The sequence below is a fragment of the Cataglyphis hispanica genome, chromosome 19 (genome assembly GCF_021464435.1).
Source record: "Cataglyphis hispanica isolate Lineage 1 chromosome 19, ULB_Chis1_1.0, whole genome shotgun sequence".
NCBI classification, from domain to species: Eukaryota; Metazoa; Arthropoda; class Insecta; order Hymenoptera; family Formicidae; genus Cataglyphis; species Cataglyphis hispanica.
This window is the reverse complement of record NC_065972.1, coordinates 4532870-4558529: the sequence shown is the minus strand read 5'-3', so window position 1 is coordinate 4558529 and position 25660 is coordinate 4532870. Positions and strand designations below refer to the sequence as shown.

Below are 25660 nucleotides of genomic sequence, written 5' to 3'. Positions count from 1 at the left end.
TTTTATCCCGCGTGTGTTTCAAAAAACACATTTTGCTAGAATTTGATAAATTTACCGGCACGATTTGACGTTAACAATTCTTCCCACCAAACAAAAACTGTTCTTTCACGTTTTCACAGCTGTTGATACATATTTTACAAACCCCTGAGGTTTGTAAAATTGTACAAATAAACATTTTAGCTTATATTTATTTTCAAAACACAGATACTTTTTTTATTCTTGTGTTCACAAAAATGTATATTAAACTATGCAAAAAGTAGAGAATTATCTATTAATTAAAGTAGAGGATGCTAAAAGTAGATAATTCGATTTTGTTTATCGTTCTGTGTATAAAAGTATGAAAGTAGGATAAACAGAAATCGTGAAAAAAAAAAAAAAATTGCGGAAAGAAATATTTTGGATATTAAAAATATTTTCTTAAGAGTGACAATACAATTGCGAACGAACGCTTTAGCGCTAAATGTGCCGTGACAGTAGATAGATCGTTGCAATGCGTTGTCCACACGCCTTTAGCTACGACTTTAACTACAACTACAGCTATGTAACGTGCAATAATCTATTCCACTAGGCGTGTATTTTTGAGTTTATGTCGCTATGACGACCTGGCAAATCGCACGCCGCGCATGTGGCAACGACGATGTCCGTGACGCCGACATCGACGACGACGACGACAATGACAACGACAAAGAGAAATAGTCATTAGAGGCGCGCGATATCGTGATACCATCTGCAGGGATGGGTAGCTTGAACTGTCTGCTGGCCTACCTTTTTATAAGCACAATACATAGGTCATATTAAAGCGATGATTAGGCGGGGGCGTCGATATATTGTTCGTAATGGCAATTTAATAACAAATAAATTTGATCGATATAAGGAATGTCAACTTTATCGCTCTAAATATCTTACGACCAATCGTTTTTATTAATTCAAGAATGTAATTGAGAAAGAAATAATTTGTTTTATAGGAATTTCACGATTGATAAAATTCTTTTTTAAATAAAAATGGAAATTTTTGAGACATTTTTTAAACAGATCGAAGTCCCTTTGGATGGAACTAAAGATTTTTTTTTTTATTATTTTCATGTTTACTCCTTTGTCATTTTGTATCATCAAACAGTGAATATTTTATGAGCTATTTTATTCTGATATTTTGACATAATAACATGAGACATTACGTAAAGTATTTACACTTTTCCATTTACTTTGATATTTTTATATGCAGAATAATAAATAGAAGCGATTTGTCTGATAACTTTACAAATATGAGAAATATCAATTTTTGTAAAAACGTGGGATAATAATTTTTTTTTCGTAGAAAAAATCGTGTCAACGTCAAATTGTGCCGAAAAATTTGTCAGATTCTACTTGCTGAAAAACACAATGTATTTTATAACACATGATAAAACGAAACGCTGATTATAAAAATTGGAAAATATCTTACAATTTGTTCGACCTCTCAAAAATTGTCAATATAAAATTGTCACGATGATTTTTTCATTTATCGCTTGCAAAATCGGCATCATCATAGTGACAATTAATCCTTTTAATATGCGATTCACAATATTTATTTCATTGCTAGGAAAATATTATTAAAAAAAAAAAATAAAAAAAGAATATTCTAATCGAAATTTTTTGCGTGATATAGAATCGATTTTAATTTATCGAAACTTTGAAGAGAGTCTTGACTGGAGAGGTAATATAAAAAAATTGTGAGCGCATATGCAATTAAAATTATTCCTTTATCGAAAAAAAAACTTATATAAAAAATTGAAGTCAATCTCTGTAAAAGGCAATGTGTGTGTATATCTCCTGATTTCTATCTACATCATAACATTTCTAATATCTAAACCAATGTAAGTAACTTTTTTTTGCTACTGATTTTAGATTTACAGCCAGTAATTTTTTGCAGCCAGTAATTCCAACCTTTATTGCTATTTTTATGTTAAATCCTCCATTATAGAAACATTGAAAATAAAAATTGAAGATCATCAGTATCGGGTATAAAGCTATAAAAGTTTAGATAATGAATTGGTATTTTCAATTCGTATTTTCAAATTTGTTAAAATCTGTTTTGCAATTCACAATTTATGAAAATAAATGAAGAGTTGGAGATGATGTGGCGTTTGGCTCGGTTTAGAATGGATTTCGCTACTTGTTGCAACTTTAAAGTAGCATTATAGCTTGTATAACTTAATAAAGAGCGTCAGAAGAATTACGATGATATCACGAGCAATATGAGAAGAATGAAGAAGCATCGCGAAAATTGTTGTTGAGACGGGATTAGCTCGCCATAAGTTAATCTCTGTTTGCGAGTATGGGGCAAGCCGGGACACGCGCGATGAAGCGGACGTTTGCGGTTGATTCCATCTTTCGAGCGGCGAGGAATTCCGTCGGGAAATCTTCCGTTACGCTATGATACTGCAGGGCCTCGTCGGGGATATTATTTATGGCACGCTCTCGTAATCGTTACCTTGGTGTGCATGCGGGTTTACAGCGACCTCGCGTGCACTTGTAATTACTCAGCCGTGCATTAATTTCGCGAAATTACATTGTCGACAAAATAAAAAGAGTACATGCTCTTTACAACAAAACACTGATGAAATGTAATTATGTATATTTTGAAGCAATTATGATAATCTTGCGAGATCATGTAATATAGTCATCAGAGTATCTACTCTCTGGAAAAACATAGAAGACCTGGAATTCTCAAGGAATTCTTTTTGTACTTGGAGAAGTCAAGGAATTCTATTGGAATTTGGGAAACTTTTTAAATAATAGTTTGATAACACAAGACCTGTGTCAAGGTCGAACAGTAAGACAGCCATATCGATGGAATTCTCAAGGAATTCTTTTTGTACTTGGAGAAGTCAAGGAATTCTATTGGAATTTGGGAAATTTTTTAAATAATAGTTTGATAACACAAGACCTGTGTCAAGGTCGAACAGTAAGGCAGCCATATCGATGGAATTCTCAAGGAATTCTTTTTGAATAAATTTTATTTTAACAAAAGCTATTTAGTTTTGAAATTTAAATGGCTTTGTGTTTTTTTTATATATATGAATGAAAAACATTAGAGAATGCATGCAATAAAAAAATTTATTTTAAGAAATTGCAGCAAAAAATCTTTAAAATATTTTTCATACCTGTACTTGGAGAAGTCAAGGAATTCTATTGGAATTTGGGAAATTTTTTAAATAATAGTTTGATAACACAAGACCTGTGTCAAGGTCGAACGATAAGGCAGCCATATCGATAACTTAAGCAACACTGAAAATCATGGAATTCTATTAGAATTTGGGGAATTCTTCATGGAATTTTATTGGAATTCGGGGAACTTTTAAAATAATACTCCGATCACACAAGACCTGTGTTATCGGAGTATTATTTTAAAAATTCTCTGAATTCCAATAAAATTCCATAAGAATTTCTCGACTTCTCCAAGTACAAAAGGAATTTCTTGAGAATTCCAGGTTTTTTATGTTTTGTCAATCTATATAATTTTGTTTTTATAAGCAATAATCCGTCAATAAGCCAAGTGGCACAAATTATGTACTTCAAATGTATCATAAATAAATATCTATTTCTGTTTATACATATATTTAATATTTCAAAAAAAAATATTCAATATGCAGTACACTTATTTCAATTTTTAACAATCAAAAATGAAAATATTACGTAAGTTAATAAATTTTATTTTAACAAAAGCTATTTAGTTTTGAAATTTAAATGGCTTTGTGTTTTTTTTATATATGAATGAAAAACATTAGAGAATGCATGCAATAAAAAAATTTATTTTAAGAAATTGCAGCAAAAAATCTTTAAAATATTTTTCTTACCTGAAATTTTGAACAAAAATATTTGAAAGATCAGGAAATTTTTATATAACTTTTTAACAAGATTCGAGTGAACACTCTGGTCATAAGCTTTTAAAGTTTTTATGCGTCATCTATTAAATGATTGATTTATTGGAAATGAAGATTGGAATTGCCAGGTGATCAATATCTTTCTCCCCGACTTTTTCTACACACCCCGACTATTTGTTGAAATCGATATGACAATAATACCTTCAATCGATTCGTTCGAAGAAAGTAAGGAATAATATTATTGCAGACTTGAGTGTTCTTAAATTAAAGATGGCAATTGCTAGATTAATCATGAGGTAAAGTGGCTACAAAGGTGGTTCAGAACGAGGATCGATATCCTCATGCGCGGTATTCTTGTTGCGTCTATTTTTTCTAGCCAATAAGCTCTCACCATAAAATCCGCGTTAATCAGGCTAATTCAATCACTGAATCAGAGCATATCTGTTTCGATGATTTTAACGAAAGAAACATTAATTTGATTTTCCTTCCTCTAAAAAATTGTTAAATCGTTGATAATATTCTTTTCTATCTTATTACCTCTTTCATTAGCATTTTAAATCTTAAAAATCATCGATATAGTTAACTTCTTGAAATTTCAATATTTCTCGCATTCTTAGGATTACATGTATGAAAATTCTTGTTGGCGTGTATCGAGCTATGAACTCTAAGATATTTTACGATCGTAAGCAAATGCTGCATATGTGTAACAGTCTCTCGTCGTCCGTCTATTTTTACCCTCATCTCCGTTAAAGCACACACCCAACACACAGGCAGTACAGTTGTCGGTCGTAAAATCGAAAAATCGAATAGGCAGTGCATGCTATAGAGCCAATAATCGATACATCGCGGCGCTCCGAAAAGCCGGTGACCGCGGCGCGTGGTTCGGAAACTGCATCGCGCGCGCGCGCGCGCTCACGGGCCGCAATCCCCCGCGTTGCAACCCCCGGCCCGTGCACGGTACACGTGACCCCAATGGCGCCACAGGCGGGTGCGACGGCCCTGAGGATGCCCGGCGCGTCGCGTCTCGACGTACAACACCGCTTGTACGTCGGAGGGTACCGAGGCCGACCGATGGCACACGAGGGCGTAGCGACGGCAACCACGTTTGCTCACCACCACGTTACCTTCCAGTCCGTCGTGGTGTGTCTCGTCGGCCGCCGGCTCGTCCGACAACCACGCGCGCTGCTCTGTTTCTCTCTCTCTCTCTCTCTCTCTCTCTCTCTCTCTCTCTCTCTTCTGTCACTCACTCTCTCTCTCTCTCTCTCTCTTTCCCTCCCATCCTCGTTGATCCCCCTCCCGTTCCCGGTCCTCATATATATCCAGCTTTTTTTTTTAGTCTCTCTCGCGAGCCGTGCGGCATTCGCGCGAGGGTGACCGACCTCGTCGCGTCGGGTTTAGTGGAAGTTATGTTGCCGCGCGACGACCCGCCGCCTCGTGACGTTCTGTGTGCATCTTAAATTCGACCGGGTTAACTGCCGGGCGAAGGGTCGCGCACCGCGACGACGACCGCCGCCGAGGGGTGGAAGGAAGGCAAGAGGGAGGGAGGGCGGTGCGGCGATGCAACGCCGTGCGGGGATGAACGTGCTAGCTGCGTGCTGCCGTCGCCCTGGCGCGAGGAGACGTTAAGGTAAGAGGGTTCAACGAACGCCGATTGCGCTGCCACGCTGCGACTTTTACTCCCCTCGTTCTTCCTCTCTCTCTCCCTTTCGCCTTTCTTATGCACGGAGAAAAGGATTGCTCGTACGAAGTTCCAGGAACTTGCAAATCTTGTCCTGAGCTTCTATCTTTACGACAGTGTTGGATCTATCCCAGTGATAGATTTTTCGCAGTATTGTAAAAAAAGTGATTGGAACTTCACACAAAGCATCTGCAGCTTTTTTGTAGAGACTGTCTGCATTTTCAGATAGAACACTGATGCCATTTTTGAATACACTTCAATTTTCAGATACACTCTTCTGAATTTTTTAGACATTTCTTCTGAACTTTCAAGAAAAAAAAAACGTGTCTGACAATTAAGACAGATTGTCTAAAATTTCTTTCAGACAAGATTCAGATCTGACAATTCAAAAAATTTTTTACAGTGAATGTCAAGAAGAGTGCATTATTTTATTCTCGTACCTTAAAGTTTTTTCTTTATAATTATATTTTTTATATAATTATATTTTTATATTATACTTGTTATAAAAAAACTGGTCAAACATTATCTTTTAATATTATCTTAACGTAATATATATTTTGTTGCTTGACTCTCGTCAGTTTCCAAGAGTAAAGTCATTTGTTATGTTTTGTTGATGATGAAAAATAATATTAATCTTGTTTTTATTTTAATGCAAAAAATAACATTAATATTATTTATTATTAGGACTAAGCACTGTCAGCAGGAGTTTCATTCAAGCATGTAATTATTTTAATTGAGAGTAAATTAAGTGCGCTTTTTTCAAAAGTTTCATTATTATTATTACTGAGATGGCGGACGTATTTTTCGAGTTAGAAAATTTTCTTTCTTTGAATTATTCCAATATTTATTTTTATTAAAAAGTTCCACTATCAACTATAATTCTTCTAAAGAATATCAAATATTTAAGGGATACGTGACATTCTACGGATGAACTTTTGCATTGGATTGTACCTATCTTATCTTGTTAAATATTTTCAACTCTTCTTGAATATAAATTCATCTAAAAAGTTTTGGTGACTTTTTACCATTTAACGTCAGATTTAATCCTAATGATACTGCATGATACCAAGTCGTATTCGATTATACTTGTACTTGTGAAAGTAATTCAAGGAATTTTTTTGCAATGATTATGATGATAAGTTAAAATAATATATAGAAAACTCTCTCTCTCTCTAACTTTATATATATATATATATATATATATATATATATATATATATATATTGAAAATTCTACGCATTGGAAATTATTTTCCTCAAATTTTTCTATTCTTTTATGAAATTGATCTTTCACAAAGTTTTTCATGCTTGCCTAAAATATTAAAGTATATAAATAAATGCGAAAATCCTTGTTTTCTTTTTGCAAATTTAGAATGTTTCTAATATTCCAAATCATGATTATTGAGACATATGTAATTTTTAGTTATATTTTAAAGCTGTTTTTATTATTCTCTAGATATTATTTGTCGGAAAAATTTAGTAATATATATATATATATATATATATATATATATATATATATATATATACATAGAATGATAATATTAATGACTACCGAAAATTGATTACATGATCAACGAAAGTCACGTAATACGGTGGCAGAAAAAAATAAACGCGCAGTTGTAAGTTAGTGTCTAACTGGGGAACGTTCTGGCAATGATGTCGAGGTCGATTACCTTCGATACTTATTTCGGTGATGCTGTCGCGTATGATCTGATGCCTGAATGCATTTATTGATTTCCTTTTAAAATACACACACACACACACACACACGCACACGCACACGCACACGCACACGCACACACACACGCACACGCACACACACACACACATATTCAGAATTGTTGTGCATATCTCTTTATTTATAGAATTTTTTTTCTTTTTTTTATTTATAGAATTTTAATTTTTTTTTTTGGAGAGAAAATTTTCTTTCAACTTTAAAAATTTAAAATTATTAGTTTTAAGAAGTCAAAAGTTTTTAAAGTTAAAATTCTGTGCCATTATTTCATATTAGATAATTTTATTAGATTTCGTATTAGATAAAACAGTTTTCTTGTAGAAAACAATCTCGCGGATCAATATTTTTTTGCGAGATGAAAATTTCGCGCGAAATTGGCGTTGCATAATTTTCGCGGATAAACGGAACGGATAAAGAATTATGGAATTCCGCTCGGCGGCCATTCAAAGTTAAATATAATGGCAGCAGATTTATCTTATGATATATCATATCTGAGATCATCGCATCTAGTTAGCAGAAGCTATCGAGAAGATATTTTAATTTTATCTGCTCGCAATTAATTTGGCGTACACAATTTTGATTAATTATATTTAAAAAAAAATTTTGTTTAATTAATTTTGATATTTTTGGGGATCACACGTACACATACAAGTAAATATTTGACTAAATCGATAAAGAGTTTATATGCGGTTGAAAATTAATTTACTCATGAACGAAAATTTGTAAACTAGGTTGGTGTCGAAAATATGATTGCACATTATCGCGTTACCCAAATTATCTCTTGTTAGGTTAGGTTAATGCATAGTCATCTGCCATTTTAATATCGCTGCTTTTATTACGATGAGAGAGAAGTCACGTTTTTCCCCAAAATATGCGCCATTTGTTCCAACGGTATCAAACTGACACGCAACTCTCTTCTGTTTTCTGGGAGGGGGGGGGAGAGTACAACAGAAACGCATAAAAACTTTCATTCATTTGACTTATCGATGCATCTTTACACCTCCCTTGTTTCTTAAACACGAGTTATCACGATAAAGGGTGTGCCTCACTTTGAAATTAACGATCCACTTTTCTTTTATACATTTATAATTTCTTTTAATTGAAATTTTTTTGTATGCAGTGAAACTTTTCGTTAAGAACGGAAAACAAAATATATATATATAAATATATATATATATATAATAATTATCTTATATAATATAAAATTTTAATAGAAATTTCTAAACAAGAAATTTGATTAAAAGATTATTTTTTGCAGAGATTAGCATATTGAATATTTTAACATTGTTTGTTTTATTGTGAATTTGAAAACAAATTTTATTGAATTTTATGGATTCTTTTAATTTTTTTTTGGAATAAATAATTTTGCTTTTAAATCATTTTGATTTAATTAATTCTCTCCTTTTGTCGAACAATTCTTTTAATCATTTTTTGAAAAAAAAAAAAAAAAAATTAATTAAGCCGCGTGTAAAGTTATGTAGAAAAAAACTGCAGACAAATTTCACGAAGAAAAAAATGGCTCGTTAATGGAGCTTTTCCCCGGGGACATTTTGTATAATTTCAACAACGAAACTTCGCTTTTGCGACTTCATTGTACCGATTTATTTTTACAATGGTTGCTATATATCCGGGAAGCTTCTTTTTTTCATCTCTCGTGTGAAAGGTCCGCGGAATGTTCGAGTGAGGGGGATAAAAAGTGAACAGTATGAGGAGGGAGCACGCTGAAAGACGAAAGACACGCGAAAATCCGGCACAGAACCGCTGTTTTTCCACCTACTCAGCAATTTTATCTAATTTATAGCTGTATGATTCACATCTTTCACAAGAAGTTTCATAATGATTTACGCTATAACGGCGTGTACGTTTCGATTTATTGTTATCGTCAATTAGTTCTTTAAGCGCACAGAGGACTTTGATTTACTAATTAATAAAAAATCAATAAAAGGTTATTTAATAAAAGAGATAGTTAATAAAAATGTTTTCACAAGTGTTTATATCTATATACAGAGCGATGATCCCTCAACACATGAAATATTGAAGCGCTGGTGGTTTGCAAGTTACAAGCAAATGAATTGAATATTTTAAGTCTTTTAAAACTTCAAAATTTTGTGCCACTTTGAAACTTTCAATGTGCCTGTCTCGAGGATACATATAGTATATTTTCGAGATTTATAGAAGAAGTTTTTCTCTCACTGTATATAAAACTATGTGAAAAGGTGAATTCCTCGTATCTTCAGTCATGATCTAACATGCTATATCCACGCAATGATGATCGCGACGAGCACGCGATTGCGTTTTTATCGTTAATGATGTGTATCGAAGATCTTGCCGCGATGGCATGTTTTTCGAGTCGTGTCTCATGTATTGATCTCACTTTTCCATCACAATTTGCTGTATAGATACAGCCAGTGATTGATAAGGAAAATTGTCGATACGTTGGGAAATTTGGCTTAAATTTAACATACATCGCATGTCCCAGACGGCTCACACAAATTTTTGTATTAATCTAACATAATAAATAATAATATTATGTTAATATTTCGACAAAAAATGAATGCAAACTTTATAATAATTTGAAATAAATTTTGTGTAAAATCAACATATTTTTAATGATAAAATTGACTTGGACAAAAATTGTTGACTGTAGTCACACTCATCCCTATTAAAAAACAAAAAAATAAATAAATTAAATTTAAAAAAATAAAATAAAGATTTTTTATGTAAATTTTAACAGATAAATCCTGTCACTAATAATATAGAACATATATATATATATATATATATATATATATATATATATATATTGTGTAAAATTAAAAATATATTCACATTGTGTTATTTTTACACTTTTTTTTGTTTTTGTTTTTTTTTGTTTAATTAATTTGATATTTGAGTTCAATTAACGCAAGAGCAATATGTTAAATTAACACATGAATGTGTTAAATATTTAACACAAAAATTTTAACCGGCATATTTTTTTAACGAGAAAACAAATTTTCCAACTATGTATTTTTTTAATACAGCTAAAACAATGAGTAAAATTGATAAATTTGCGGAAAAGGAGCGTGCACGGTTGTTCCGATATCGATTTCTTAGTTTCGCATGTTGCAACTCGAAAAGCTCTTTCCTCAATCCTATCGCGCGCTATTATACAACACGTCGAAGATCATCGGATATAACTATGGGACACTCTTCTCTTTAAGCTCTTTAAGTCGTTAAGCTCGCGTCGCAAATGGAAGGATCGCGTGTACACATTGCAAATTGGAGGACACATATACGTATTGCGTTGCCTTTGGCTTTAGAAGGCGATAATATTCTTATCGTTAACGGTGTAAATCCGGTAATTGTAGAGACGAAAAATTTCTAGATACGGTTGCAATATGCGAGATGGATTTAATTTACAAATAAATGTTACAATTTTAATTCCGCGACGTACATGTACTTTAGAAGGATAGTAGAGTGATAAGTTAGATATTTATCTTAAATATTTAATAATTTATATGGCTAAAAGTAAACTTAGATTATTTCTTGTTATGTAGCAGCGTATTGTAAAAAAAATTCTGTTTGAATTATGTATGTAGAATCTTTTTGTAATCAAATATGATAAAATATTATCTAAATAATTAGTCGAAAATTATTTTGTTCGTGTACAATATCCATGTTTATTAAATAATTTATTTTATGATTATTGGATGATTTATCTGGTTATTTATATATGCACTTTACGAGAATTTATAATACATATAAAGAGGGTATTTATGTATACATTAGTGAAGTAAAAATAAAGAATTTATACTTCACATTGTTGTGTCCCTGGTGATATTATTTTTCCATTTCATACGCTCAAACAAAATCATTAGATACTGCATTGAGGATAAGATGCTGATACAGATACGGGATAAAGTAAGATCTCTTTCCTAAGAGACAAAATACAACTTTAGTAGTGTTCCAGTCACGCGCGCAAACGTGTAATCAGCGAAAGGTCTCTCTTCACGGAGCACGTGAATTTATTATGACGAACCAGGACAAGTTAGGTGGGCGCAGGTTCGGACTCCGATTACGGGCACCGTTTGCATATTAATCTTTAAACGTCGTTTGGATTTTTAAACACATTATAGCCGTATCGACCGCTATAGCGTATCGGTCGAATGACGTTCGCGCACTTAAAGATCCAACGAGCGCGTGTGTTTGGGGAACCGCGACGTCACAATAAATCGTTCATCAGTCGTCCTTCCAATATACACACGGCTCGAATATACGCGTGAAGTTCATTTACTCGCCGACTGCCAAAGGCAACAAGGGAGTCAGTCCGTGATACATCGCCTAATACGCTTGTATTATATGTATATATACGAGGTGTTTTTGTTGATCGAATTTTCATCTACGATTACTTCGATTTGCGAGAAATCTTTCCACAAACAAATCCAGATTATTTATTTATTTTTTTTTGTTTTGTTTTACAAGCAGGAATTTATGAATTCTATATGACTCCCTTATTTAATTTTTAAAAGTTACCGTTGATTACCTTAAGTTACCTTGTCATAATTTGACAGTTGTTAATTTTGAACATATTTGCTTATATGATATTTACAGGATGTGTCTCTCGTGAAAATAGATTTTGAATATGTTCATTATTCATGCTGAATATGTTTATATGCTCGAAAAGAGATTTTATGAATATTTCAACAAGTACAACATTGCAATTGCAAGTACAATTGCGGTTTCAGGTAAAAATAATACGTAGCTGATTTGTGTGCTGAAGCGTTGACCTTTTAAAGCTCTGAATCCTTTAAACTTTGTCACTTGTGAACTTTCGCATTACCATAGAAATTGCGACACCGATGTTGCTGTAATAAAGAGTTTTGCGGGAATTCTTCCAACTAACTAATGATAAGAGAGAGAGAGAAAGAGGGAGGGAGGGGGGAGGAAACGAGAATGAGAGAAAGGGAGTGAGAGAGAAAGAAACTGGCTACCAGATTATTTTAAAAGCGACACAATCCTCCCAGAGATATTTATGCAACACAATACGCAATTAGTCACAGATATACCATAAAATAATTTTCCGTTGTTTATCAATTATATTAATTACTATCTTTTCGCGGACAATTGAATTATGCATAATATTGACGAGCGTAATCGATAGACAGTTGTCACGCAAACTTAAGAAAATTTTTAAATAAAAATTAGAGTAAAATATAAATTAATAATTTATAAAAACGCGCGAAAAATATATTTAATTCAATCTCCAGAGAAAAATTTTAAGTTGCTTTTATAGGTTTTTCTATTTTATGTGAAGGAACATTTTTTATATCAAAAAAGTTGTGATTCTTTAATAAGTATTTCTAAAAAACGTAACGATACAGCTGCTTTAAGAATGAAAGAGTTGACATTTTGCAAGATATGTTGCGAGTTTCAAGATATAAACGCCTTATAAAGGCGCTGCGACTACAATATGCTAAGCATGCAGCACCATGTTGCATATTTTATAACTGAGTAACTGAGAAAAGAGTCGCAAATTCTAGTCAGGAAATGCATTACAATGCAGACGACAAAAGATAGTGTTTTGAAAGTGACAATATGTTGTATATCATCGGAAAACTGTATTCAGGCGGAAAAATAAATATAGTGAAAATAAATGTAGTGGACAAAAAAAAATTTTCATTAAAAAAATTGTTTATTTGAATACTACAAAGAGGAAATAATTATTTCAATTGAGCAGCAAATATATTTGAATAAGTAAAATATCAAATAAAAGCAAAATATGCTTTTATTTGTATATAAAAAAAAATGTTTTTTTATCTTTATTATACTATTACTTTGTTTAAAACAATTTTTTAAATTATTGGTTGCTTGTTTAAAAAATATAGATTTTTTTATTTTAATAAATAATCTTTTATCTTTAAATAAATATTTTTTTATATTAAAATTTTAAATAATTTGTTTTGAAATATAATTTTTATTACAAATGTAATGGCAAATAATAATTTATTTAATATGACAAAACATTTTTGGAAACAAAATGTATATTTATTGAAGTGAAGAAAAATTAAAGTTAACAAAATGTATTTATTTGATTGAAAAAAGAATTTATTTTTAGTACAGTAATGTACTCTGACAACGAGATACAGTCCCATTTAATTTTATTCAAAACAGTTACAACTGAATTCAATTATGTTCTTCCGTAACTAGCGGAAAATGAATATTACTTGTTAGTGTAATTTCTATAATTTACAAGAATACATATACATATACATATACATATATATATATATATATATATATATATATATATATCTGAAAAAGAGACGGCTGCAAAAGTATAATTTTTCTGCGACTACAAGCGTGCAAAATGACGTTGCGTGCAAGATCGAACCGATGCATTTCTATGCGCGTTTGATTTACATAATTACAATTCGTCCACACGACCAAGTGTAATATCCTTAATGAATTCTCGATAATCGATGCGTTTGCCTGAAATGCATATTAATTAGTTTTTGCATTTAAGCATTTGCGCAAATAAGATATTTTATGCCATACGTCGAACTGGTTTTTAACCATCTCGTATTTTGCGCAGACATTAAATAACGAATCGCAAAAAATATTTCTCATTTCTCAGTAATCAATTGCAAAGCCATGCTTGACTCCAATAAAGCTTATTAAAAATCTCACTATGTTTCAATACTTTGGTACTATTTGAGCGTGACTTATGATATAATTTATAAATTTTATTTTTTTTAATTTTATTTATAAATTTTATTATTTATAAAATTTATAATTGATAAAAAGCTTGCACTTTTAAACATCATCTCTCATACTGAATACAGTTCATTAAAATTATACTAATTTTACATTGTATTAAAAGCAGCCATAAATGATTAATGAACCCTAATGTAACATCGCTATCATTTATCGCTACCGTAATCGAGAACATAAATATCGCTTCTTTTTATATATTATTATCATAAATATTTATGGGAGAGTATAATTTTATATTTTATCTTCTTTTTCTTCTTCCTCTTTGAGACCTATTAGTCTGTTAGTTCCGAAGTTGCCTTTGTGGACTCTCTTGCGAGGTTGATTGCCAACTATTCTTCTTTTTGGTGGTCTTCACGATGGACGGGTGCCTGCTGGTTTCCTCTCTAGTGCTATACGGGTAAGGTTCTTGTCTGCCATCCTTTTCACGTGGTCGTACCATCTTCTTCTCTGTCTTCCCCATCTATGTCCTGAATGTCGTATTGTTCTCTGATATCAGTGTTTCTTATGCGGTATCTTCTGGTCTTGCCCAGTATAGTTCTTAGAGTTTTCATTTCGGCTACTCTTAGCATATTTTTAGTTTTGGAGGTGTCCTCTCTTGTCTCTATGCCGTACGTCATGATAGGCTTCATGCATGTCTTGTAGATTTTGATTTTGCTATCCTTTCGCATGTATTGGTTGATCTAGACTATCTCTCTTAGGTATCCTGCGATTACTGATGCTTTGTTAATTTGGCTTCTTAAGTCCTTCTTCGGGTTATATCCGCTAGATATGTCTATACCTAAGTACCTGAACTGGGTCACTTGTTTGGGTTTATCTTTTACTGTTAATTTGCACCTTATTGATTCTTTAGCTATGGTCATACTTTTAGTTTTCGTGATGGAGATTCTCATATTGAGTTGTTGGCTAATTTGGTGGAATTTGAAAAGCATTCTCTGTAAGTTATCTTCGGATTCTGCAATCAGAGCCGCATCATCTGCATAGCATACCATGTTAATTCTTTTATCATTCATTCTGTATGCTAAGTTTAGGGAGGCTATTTCTTCTATGATTATATCCATTAGGAGGTTGACTAGCTGAGACTGTCTCCTTGTCTAACTCCTTCTAGTGTCGGTATGTTTTCTGTGGTATTTGCAGCTTTGATTTTTGTTGTATTGTTGGTATTAAGGTGTATAGTTTTTATTATGTCGGCGGGTACTTTCCTCTCTATTAATGTTTTTATAATGTCATCCAGTCGGGTTCTGTCAAATGCTTTTGTTAGGTTGACGAAGCAGATGTATGCAGGCGTGTCATATTATATTGCTTTCTCCTTTGTCTGCTTCATGATAAATATGGCGTCCATTGTTGATCTCTTTTTCCTAAATCCTTGTTGTTCCTCTTTTTGTGGTATTTTTATCTCTAATTTCTCTTTCAGCAGGCTCGTGAATATTTTCATTGTGTTCAAAAGCGTCATTCCCCTATAGTTTTCTGGTTGGGTTTTTTGTGCTTTCTTAAAAATGGGGATTGTTATACTGGAGTGCCATTTTTTTGATATGTCTGATGTTGTTAGGATCATGTTGAATAGCATTGTTAGTTTACCTAGTTCTTGGCCGCCATATTTGAGGAGTTCATTTGAGATATCATCCAGTCCTGGCGTTTTCCTATTTTTTAGCTTCCTTATTCTTTCCATTACTTCCATCTCTGCGATAGTAGTTTTTTCTGCTGTTTGATATTCTTCTAATTTACCTGTTTCTTCTGCGTCATAAAGCTCCCGAGAATATCTCTCCCAGGTTTCTAGTGTTACTCCTTTTGTTTGAACGAATTCATTTACGGTTTTCTTCCTGTTTTTGAGCACCTTCTTTTGCGCTCCGTATATATCGTGGTCCATATATGTCGCTGATGAATTTGATCTAGTGTTCTCTCTTGATTGCTTTAATTTTTTAGTTTATCCTGTTTCTCATTTCGACATAATTGTTGTATTGTTCCTGTGTTGGAGAGCTTTTATAAGTTGGGTAGCTTTTTTTTTTCTGCGAGCTCCTTGACCTCTTGGAAACCATAGATTGGTACGATTTGTTGCGTTTAAATTGATTTTTCTTTTTCTTATTGCTTCTGTAGCAGTTTCATATATACAGTTCTTGATCTTTTTCCAGCAGTTCTCTCAGTTCAGCCTTTTTCAACTTGTTTGTTAGTCTGCTTTTATACAGTTCCCGTGTGCTGTCTGTTTCCAAAGATTCTATATTATACTTTTCCATATATACAGTCTTCTTCTTTAATTTACTAGTAGCATTTTACATAGTACGAGGTTATAGTCTGTCCCCAGGTTGGCCGAAATCAAGGTTCTTACGTTGAGTATCTGCGATGGGGTTATTGATCTGTTGCTTATTATATAGTCAATCATAGATTTTTGGCCACTGGTATTGTTGAATGTATATTTATGTTGCTCCTTGTGTGGAAAATAGGTGTTATTTATTCGCATCTCGTTCCTGGCGCAGAAGTCGATTAGGATCTCTCCATTTTCATTGATGTTGGTTCGTTATATTTTTGCTTTACGCCTAATATTATTTCATTGCCTATCCAAGCGTTAAGGTCTCCGAATATTACAATTTTATCTTTGTTATCTATTTTGTCGATGGATACTTGCAGTTCTCGGTAGAAATTTTCCGTCTCTTCAATGGATTTGGATATATCTGGTGTATGTACTTATCAGGTATAATTTAGTTTGATTAAGTTCCAGGGAGACTTTGAGTATTCTATCACCGGTGTATTCTATGTTTTCAATACTCTGTATATTTTTTATGGAGTAGGATAGCGACTTCAGAGCGCGCTCTTTCCTGTTTGGCTTTCCTGCTATAGATTAGGATGTAGTCCTCAAGTTTCGATGTTCCTTTGTCTTTTCGTTTTGTATTTGTAATTATCGTTTTGTATTTTGTAATTATTATATTTTATAATAATTTATAATATTTTATAATAATATTAATTATTAATAATTTATAATAATATTTTATAATTTTATAATTGTATAATTTTATATTTATATTATCTGTTCATATATATATATATATATATATATACATATCTTAATATCCTGATATTTTAAATATTTATTTCTTTTTGATACAAGTACTATGAATAGAAATCATATTTCAATGCCCTCGCTATATATTTTATACTTTATTTGAAAAAATTTCTGAATTATGCGGCATAATATCAAAATGTATTATGTAGTAATGTTTCTTGGTTATTCTACTCGTTCCGCGTGCGCATTTTCCTAGCTTTACTATCGACATTCTGTCAGGACTCTTCGAACGTGTGAAATATTCCCCAAGGAAGGTAAAAAAGTATGCGTCGGGAACAAACTAGTTGAAAGTTGAAAACACTGTTACGATCATTTCTACTACTAGGAAATGATTACGCCGTTTCAAAAAACATTAAATTAGCACAGATAAAATTTGACTTAAATTATACAGGGTGTCTATTCCCTGGAAAACATGGAAAACCTGGCATTCTGAAGAAACTTTTTTGTAAAATCAAGAAATGGAAAAATCAAGAAATTCTTATGGAATTTTATTGGGACTTAAGGAATTTCTTTTTTAAATTCTCTAATAATTTTGCTCTTATACTGTAAGCAGTCTGCAATCCGCCGATAAATCAAGTTATGATTTCTAAATTTACAACATATTATAAATATATTTATCTATATCCGTTTATAGCATATTCAATATCTTAACAAAATATTGAATATGCAGTACATAATCTTTATTTTAATTTTTAATGATTAGAAATGAAAATGGGTACAAGTTAATTTACAAGTTAAAAATTTTTACCTTAACAAGAGCTATTCAGGTTTTTTTCAATATATTTGCAAATCTAGCAATCTTGAAACTTAAATGATTTTGTGTTTTTTCTTTGTACGAGTGGAAAGCATTAGAAAAGACGTACAATAAAAAAATTATTTTAGAAAATGACATTAAAGAATCTTTAAAATATTTTTCTTATTTGGAATTTTGAATAAAAATATTTGTGGAAAATCAGAAAATTAAAAAAAAATTTTTTTACAAAATTTGAGTAGACATCCTGTTAAACTTTCATATATTTTCGAAATAAGAGTCAAAAATCTAATCGTTACGTAATAAATTTAAGAGAAATAGCATATTTCTTTAAAAACAATATTGTTAACATTATTGAAATATCCTATATTTATTTTGAACATACGATATAAATTTCTCCTGCTAACTTTATATACATACATATATATATATACATATATATATATATATATATATATACATATATGCTATTATTTTATAATATTTCTCTTGAGTGTACTATAAATAATAATCGTTCAGGAGGTAGCGTGTGTTTATCGTTGGGCTTAATAAGCCCACCGAATGAGGTCACGTGTATCAAACGTTAGATATATACACTCATGTGTGCACGTTGTGTAAACTAAGTTGACGGCGAATGCCGAAACTCTAGTGTGGTTTCAAGCGCGAAACGAAATAAACGGCACTGTGAAACACATATGAAGCAAGGTAATGGAAGTCTCAACGCAGTAACTTAAGCAGTAACTTTAAGACGCTTTAATTGTCTGACATTGATAATATTAAACATTCTAACGAGATAGAACAACAATAGCTGCAGAGATCTAATGTTAAAAATTTCTCAAAGTTGACAAGAGGTCTGTCATAGTCTTAAAAATTCAAATATTTAAAATTTTATGTGCAATTTTGAATATTTGACATTTCTTGAAACTATAAGATTCTTAAAAGATAAAAAAAGAACTTTCGTAAGTTAAAATACACATCTCCGAACGTCATTAAAATATTCCTCGTACCTCTGCGTTGCTCGAGTAGAAAGTCTTTGATTATCGCAATTTTTGATTTTGTAGGTCAATTCGATAGCTTCGAACTTGATTGACCTCGAAACAGCCGTATTTTACTGCGGCGTTAATTTCTATTTCAACACGTCATGATAAATCCCATCAATGCATTAAATGGCATTGAAAGATCGACGGTGGAAATATAGGCCGCAACTGCATAATGCTTCGCGGGATACGGCCGTTAATAATCGCTTCTAATTGCGCCGAATTGTATTTCGGCACGATAAGCTGCGCTAGTAAATTAAATATGACTCTTTCTTGCGTGACAAAATTTCGGCGATATTTTTTATGCCAAATATTGCGGTTTGTTTCATTAAAATGTATAATATTTTGGTATATACACGAATGCACACACACACAGACACACACACATACACACGCATTCACACATCGAGGAATATGATAAAAATATGTCCCGCGAGAGGAAATTAACACGACAATGATATATTGCTTTTAACTTGGTAATCGATAATTTTTATTGAACATTTTATTTATTAGTTTATTGTGTAAAACTGCTCGTATGCTAACAATTGAGTAAAATTACACATATGCTATTAAATATTATTTATGAGAAAGGCAAATGGAATTAAAACGGTAGAGATAAATAATTGAGCAACAAAATTTTTAACATCGATTAATTAAAATGAAAAGCGTTCATTTATAATAAAATATTTGCGTTTGAGTTGCTGGAGGCGATTAAATAAGTCGTTCTGTCATTATTCACGAACGATACTGTTGAGATCTGCGATTTAAGGGCTGGAAATTTAGAATATCTGACAGTTTTAAATTTAGGGGGCGAAGGGATGATAAGCTTTTTCGACAAACTTTCAAATTACGAGAGGAGGAGATCTCGCTATCTGTCCCTCCTTACTCCAAATGCGTCGTTATCCTTTAGTTTGTAATTTACGTTTGAGCTTTACAGAGGCGAATTTCGGATTTCAGCTCATTTTGCTTTGACGTTTCCCTTATCTCCCTTTGCGGTGAGAGTGAGAAATATTTGCTGGAGTTCGTCCGAGCGTTAGGGATGCTCAGAACGGTCACGTAGTTCGAGACACATCACCTCCGAGGTCAAATAGATAGCCTCGATCGAATATATCTCCGTTTAGCAGTGATATTCGTAGGGGCGGCATGTCCTTGTAGCTCATTAGTTGGTTTTATTAATGAAGCACGCTCGCGTGTCTTGGGGCGCAAAAATTCTCATTATTCTATCGGTCGCTAGAAATGTTACGTGAGTTGTGAATTATATCGAAAGTTACGTGTTGTGTAAATCGGGCATTAAAGTTCGTGTCTCTCTGTTAATCCATTATCAGATTGCGGTGTAAACCGTAAAATAAGCTACGTGTGATTATTATTATTATTATTATTATTATTATTATTATCATTATCATTATCATTATCATTATCATTATCATTATCATTATCATTATCATTATCATTATCATTATCATTATCATTATCATTATCATTATCATTACATTATCATTATCATTACATTATCATTATCATTATCATTATCATTATCATTATCATTATCATTATCATTATCATTATCATTATCATTATCATTATCATTATCATTATCATTATCATTATCATTATCATTATCATTATTATTATTATTATTATTATTATTAGCTTGAATTGTGTGTATTTTAGAAAACACGCAAATAAAAGATACTCTCTGAAATGGTGTGCATTAATTTGGTTATTACATATAAAAATAAATTAGATAAAATATATAAACCGAATTTAATAATATTTAAAATAATAATTAATTTTTAAGTTAAAAAATCTGTTATATAACTTTTTTTAACAGATTTATATATATATATATATATATATATATATATATATATATATATAAAATTAGATAGTGAAATTTAAAAAATTTGAAGAAACTAAAGAAAGTTGACTGAAACTTCAGACAAAGTGTATGCACTCTTTTGCTTTCAGACATTGTTCGAATTTTCAAACACACTTTAAGTTTCAGACAAACAATTTTCAGACACTTATGAATTTTCAGACACTCTTCTGAGTTTTCAGATACTCTTGAATTTTTAGACACTCTTCTGAATTTTCAAACATTCTTCTAAATTTTCAGACACTTTTCTGGATTTTCAGAAAAATCATTCTAATAATTAAAACAGATTATCTGAAATTTCTTTCAGACACCCAGATTTGAAAAATTCAGATGAAAATGTGTCTAAATTCTCAGAAAATTTCTTACAGCGTACTTGTCGCATCTGCCAATTGTCCACTTTTCTTGACAGAGTTCGCGCGATTCTATCAGTGACGAGAGAGCGTACTTTAATTTTGCCGAGCTTGTAAACTTTAACGCGCGCTGTTAACTCCATTCGTTATCTGCCTTCGTTAATCTCAATTCCCCAGGTGACGCGTCAATCTGGTCTCACTGTAACTTCGGCATGTTGATAGGTTAGGTTGATAGATTTATCGCGATGGCGATTGCGCGCACAGCCGGCGTGTCATTCCGTCGCCTTTACGTGTCGCGTCACGTGTTACCGTTCCGTGACTCGATCGCGATGAAAACTACTGAAACTCCATTGTGTGACGACATAGCCGTGTGTTAGCGTTGGTCTTGAAATTCTGTGAACCGGCTGTGGTTTAGCTCGTCGCGTAATTCATGTGCCACAATCAGGCGGACGGAAATTTAGTTTTAAACGCGATCTCGAGCATAACAAACTCTTCATCTGCATTTAATTTTAATATCCCTGTATTTCCGTGGTCTTAAAATATATCTCCAACGGAGTCGGATGAAATGATATGTGATGCGACCGCCGCGAGTTTTGTTGCGAAAATTTTTCAGACTAATCCCTGAATTCGGGATGAAGTGTTCCCAACATATATATGGCGAAATAAAATTAAAAATTTAATTTTTAGCGTATGTGCTGAACTTTTGTATTCACTCTTTTATTCTTTTTTTTTAAAGAATACGCCAGAGAGCCGTGCACATGTTTTTACACCGGCTCTGTATCTCATTCGTATCTTAGTTGTTCAGCTATGACGTTATATCTCATTCGTTTTTTGTGCAAGAAAATGTATAAAGTTGCAATATCTTGAGGGCATAAAATATTTTCATCTACTCGCTTTGTGCTCCACCGCTTGTCCATACGAACGTGCATCTTTTTGTTGAGATAATCTCTCTTTTTTTTCTTCTTTTTTTTTACGAATTCTTTTACCTTATTACTTTCTTAATGAGCTCGTTCGATATGTCTGCCGATACTTCCGGTCAGGGAGTTTTTACTATCGTGTGCCGACATTATTATCGTGTTTGCAAGAGGATGTAAGAGGCCAGGAGCGCAATGCCCGTGAAATTTATTCCGTTGCACGAAAACGGCATTATGAAGGCAAATTTCCTGTTTTGATACGTTGGTTATTAGAAGCAAAATTGCACGGATGGTCGGTTGCGGAACAAAGTTCTTCTTTTAATTGCCCGTCGAAGCGGAGAGGGCGATATTTGACCGAAATTTATCTTGTTTTCATCGACGAGCATTTTTTAATTGGCTCGCTCGTTCCACTTCTTGATGGGATCGCTCTTTTACTACCATCGATCATGTCACTTATCGCTGAAATCGAAAATTTGTCGTTCACGCTCTTTCCTTCGCTCCTCTTCTCGCTTGCAACGAAATATAATAATTAGTAGGGCGGCGCAATCATGAAATATTATTTAAAATATAATTGTGTAAATATATAATTTATTCTAAGAATGTGAATTTAGCATGACAATTTAAAAGAGATTTCTGCAAAGAAAATATGTTTAAAATTAGACATGATTTAATTGCGTTTATATATATATATATATATATATATATTGATAACATAAAAAAGAAATTTTGATAATCACGTATATTAATAAATATTTTGCAACATATTTATGGCGGAGAAATTAAGTCAGGTCGAATTTTTAAGAGACAAAAATAGAGAAGAGAATTTTCCATTACATGAAGCAAATATTTAACGAATCACATCTCGTTATATATTTTTGTAATAGCATCAGATTTGTAATAATATCGGATTTTCTTGAGACGCGCGTAATCAAACGAAATAACGATGTCTTTCACGTTATTCTGCTTTTTGACCCGATTCTACTGATGAGCCAATCAGCGCTCTTCACGCTTAAATAAACAATTGAAAATTAAAATGCGTACAAGGTTATGCCTTCTTATTCGTTCGCAATTTCCCACACAGAGATGGAGCGGCTTCACATTTCCGAGTACACGTGCGTTTTTCTCCCCGCTCCCCCTTTTTTCTCCCCTTCCGTTTCCCTGCGTTCTGGCCTCTTTTTTTTTTCCATTTCTACAATTTCTCTCGCATAGAAATTTGACACTCGATTTTCGCTTTACTTTGATCCCGGCGTTGCGTCCTCCTCCCTTTCTCTCCCCTCCCCTCCCCTTCCCTCTTTCACGATGTTTTTTTATTATTTTTTTATCATTCTCTATCATTCTCGTCTCTCCCGCGATTATCGTATGTTGCTTTTGCATCCCTTACCCAATTGTTTGTTACGGAACGTGGTTTAAAAAAAAAAAAAAAAATAGTTTTGCTAAGCTAGTTTCGCCTATCGTGGCGTTTACATTATCGATCGGGCTTTTATCTGATCTATGTCATATATTAGCAAGCTACTATCTGCGTGGCGACGTTAAAGTAAATTAAGTACGCCGTTACGTTGTCGATGTTAACCCATTGCCATATGTTTGCACACGTGGGGTTAACCTCGTTGCGCGAATTAATATTGTCCGCGATTCATCCCTTAGACAATCTCTCGTTATTTCAGTATTAAAATATTTCCTTCGACGGTCGAACATGACGCGACATTAAACTCTGCGTTATAGCTTGCATTATAATGTCGATAAATCTCTAATTTTTGCAATTTTCCTTAATTTTAGCACAATTTTTTTACTCAAAATATGTACAGCAAGTGGCAAGAAATTCAATAATAATAAATTTACAAATATGCACTCGTACTAAAGGTACACCGGATGTACTAAAGAATTGATTAATTTTGCATTCCGCTCGAGAAATCCGCAGCTACCGTTCTGCGTGTACATAATCTGCATAATTGAAACTTACATTATCACCGCATACAGAAAACTGCAATTATACATTGTTATTTAACGCGCACCCGGTATATATACCAGACGACGCGATTGTTCGTGCAAAATACAAAAGTGTCTGATCGCCAGATAGATGGAAATTGGAAAAAGGGTCTTCTCCGCGCGTGTACAATGTGGCATGAATAAATAAGAATATTCGTGCAACTCCACGTGGGAAAATAATGGAGAGGAAATTTAAGGGTACGAGAGGGCACTCTTCGCGCGTCAATAATTTCGTCGATCTCCGGTGTGTGACCTGCGCAAAAGGGACACCGTGAATGGAAAAAAAAAGAAAAAAGTCTCCGTGAAAAAATTTGATTTACATTCCCGGGAAATTTTCGATTTAACATGATCGGTTTTTACGTCGGACGGCATACTCGAACTCTCGCGAACTCGTTTAAGTCCGCAGGAGAGGTGTACCTAACCTCCATATCGATTATGCGATTGCGGAAGCGCATCGAAATAGATGTAGCATTATATATGAACGGTTAAATTATTTAATTTCCTAATGTATATACCTAGCAACAAACTTTACCCAGAACGATGTTTATGGTTTTACGTTGTCGCTTACGTTATAAACTAATTCTCAACAGATTAATGTATCATTAAATACATTTATGAATGTCGTAAGTGCCCTGGGGTATTAAGGATGGAATATAATTTTACAATACCATTTTCTTTCTTCGCTATTTCGCTCAATCAATAACAAAGGAATCGAGAAGAAGTGGTAGTAAAACGGCGAGGCTATTTCCACGCTAGTGGATTATTTTACTTTATATTCACGAACGGAATTATACTCGAATAAATATATAGCAATTGAGGACTCGCAGTTATTTTGCATACGAAATACGAGCTTGGAAAATACATAGCTACGCGCAGGTACGAAATTTCAAATACATGTAAACCGCCATAATTTCCGCGCGCATGAAATTTATTGTTCCTCAGCGGCAAGCTTGCGTGAAATTTAGATAGACAGAGAGAGAGAGAGAGAGAGAGAGAGAGAGAGAGAGAGAGAGACCAACGTTATAAAATTATACACGAGACGCGACGTTTCCGGACTAGACAGGTACTGCTTGATTTTTATTATTTATGAAGCAAGCCCTCTCTCTAGCGACCTATATAAAATACCATTATGCATAAGGATTGTACGTAGAGAAAACGTTCATCCTGGGACGAGTTTAAAAAATAGGAGATAGAAAAAGAGAGAGAAAGAGACATCGAGAGAGAGAGAGAGAGAGAGAGCGCATTAGGCAAGATGTTTTTTCCAAGTTAAATCCTGTGCGATGTCACCGATGAAAATTTCACGGTGCTTTCACTCGAGCGGGGCTTAATCTGTCGGATAAAAACATTTATCTTAATTCGTGCTTAAATTAGACAATATGATCGCCGAGGGACGCATCTTTTTTTTTTTTTTTAACTTTTTCCAACTTATCAAATACAATTACATTTAGACAAAAAATTATAATCTAATATTAAACCTGATAATGAGCAATTTATTAATAATAAACAATAATTAGCAATTTATTAAAAATAAACTTTTACTTGTTTATTTTATTTAGATTAAATATATTAAATATATATTAAATAAATAAATAAATATATATATATATATATATATATAAATATTAAATATATATATATATATATATATATATATATATTA

General features: G+C 32.7%; 1 protein-coding gene across 2 annotated transcripts in view; it reads left to right on the top strand.

The window, feature by feature from the left end:
• LOC126856623 (small conductance calcium-activated potassium channel protein) overlaps nucleotides 1-25660 on the top strand; it is a 168508-nt gene that overhangs the window by 9787 nt on the left and 133061 nt on the right. Inside the window, exon 1 of one of the 2 annotated variants that reach the window (XM_050605305.1) lies at nucleotides 5055-5490. The exons of the other annotated variant lie outside the window; for it this stretch is intronic. The gene's annotated coding sequence lies outside the window, so the exon portion shown is untranslated. Of the gene's footprint in view, nucleotides 1-5054; nucleotides 5491-25660 lie in introns of those variants that run through there. 2 annotated transcript variants of the gene reach the window in all.